Genomic DNA, 2,052 nt, shown 5'->3' with positions numbered 1-2,052 from the left:
AAGATCAGGTCCAACCTCATTTGTATATTGAAGATGAACTAGAAGAAGCAATGGAAGAGACCCTTAAATTTCCGGAGAATCAATATTCTACTCTGTCAGAGGAAGGAGAAGAAGTATATGAAGAGGATTTAAATCCCGAGTCACAAATTGCATTAGATGATGAAGAGATTGATGGTTATTGCAGAAAATTTATAGATTTGATGTAGACAAAATTGCACAAGAAGTATGATGTCAAATCAAGGAAGAGATTGAGGACTCAGGATCATACAGAGGAATAGTTGAAACAACTAGCTCAACGGTCAATGCAAAAATCTAATGAAAAGGGGAATCAACCTCTTAGAACAATTCATGTTTAGCAAGGAGAAAATTCTAAGATCCAACAAATTAAAGTGAGTCAAGAAAAACAAATTCAGCAGCACATAGTGAGCCAACAAAATGTGCAAAGAGAAAAACCAACAGAAGAAGCGCATATTAAAGCAACAAAGGAGGGTTATTCTTTCAGTATTTAGAAATAATTATAGAAGATTAAGATACTCATTCCATTCACTGAGTTTGTGAAACAACCTGCTTACAAAAAACAGATTTCATATTTTATTAATCTATCTCAAACAAATGATGCAACAGATACAATCAATTTGAAAGAGAAGAGGCCAGTGATGATGTTTGGTCCTCATGTAGAGGAACATGATTCCTCTACTCCTTTTTATATTTCTCTTCTAATGCATACTTTCATTCTTCATAATTGTATGTTGGATTCAGGGGCTTCTCATAATTTAATGCCCCTCTCAGTGATGAAGCAGCTAAACCTTTAGATCACTAAACCATACAAGGATTTATATTCCTTTGACTCTAAGAAAGTCAAGTGTGTTGGGCTAATTAAAGACCTTGTGGTTTCTCTGGCTCAAATCCAGCCAAAAGTATTGTGATGGATGTAGTAGTTGCAAATATTCCAACTTGATTTGGAATGCTGCTTTCTAGATCTTGGGGAGCTAAGATGGGAGGAGTGTTGAAGTTGGATTTTACATATGCAATCATTCCAGTCTTCGGTGGAGAAGAAAGAAGACTGTACAGGGAGTCGAGGTTTGTTAAAACAATTACGAAATATGGTTCTAGCAATTCTCCTATTTATAGCTAGGAAAAAGATGATTTTTCTTGTTTTATGTTGCAAGTACCTGAAGAAATTATTGAAGATACACATGCACATGTTTCTTCAACAATTCAAAACAAAGAAGTAGTAGTATGTGGAGTTTGGAAGTTATATTTTGATGGAGCATATTCAAAGGAAGGCAATGGTGTAAGTTTTCTTCTGCTTTCCGCAAAATGTGAGATCATTCCCCTTTCTTACAAGTTGGAATTTGACTCTACCAATAATATAACAGAGTATGAGGCTCTAATTCTTGGTCTGAAAGCTACCAAGAATATGAAGATAGAATGTATTTTTGTCTTTGGAGATTCAGAATTAGTTGTGAAATAAATTAGAGGGCAGTGTTAGACAAAGCACCTAAGGCTTAGAGCTTACCAAAATGAAGTTTGGGATCTGGTAGATAATTTCTTTTCAACTTTTAATATTCAGTTTCTGCCAAGGGAAGGTAATACATTGGTTGATTCACTTGCAGTGGCAACCAACACTTTTAAACCTCCACAAAATCCAAAGTTGAGGTATGAAGTTGAATTTTGAAACAAACCCTTTATACCAGACATTGTTAAATATTGGCAGGTATTTGAAGATGATTAACAAATAAAAAGGTTTTTGGAAGTGGTAGGTGAATTTTATAACTCAGAGATTGATCAAGAAATGGAAGTTGAAAATGACGCAGAGGAAGGAGTTAATGATGAATCACTTTGGAAAAATTCCATGGCTAGCCAAAAAAATGTTTAACTAAAAAGTAATGTGATTCCCAAAGGTTTGGTACCTTTGGAGAAATTGTTTGATGCAAATCATGTTCCAATAACCGTCAGTAAGAAAAGTTGGGAGGATGATGTTGAAGATTATAATCTTGGAACTGAACAACATCCCAAACTTGTGAAGCTGACAAAAGGCATAGATTATAA

Source organism: Pinus tabuliformis, chromosome 2_2 (assembly GCF_031772625.1).
Source record: "Pinus tabuliformis cultivar Carrire ecotype Pingquan chromosome 2_2, CPIR1, whole genome shotgun sequence".
Taxonomy (NCBI): Eukaryota; Viridiplantae; Streptophyta; class Pinopsida; order Pinales; family Pinaceae; genus Pinus; species Pinus tabuliformis.
This window is presented reverse-complemented; position numbering follows the sequence as displayed.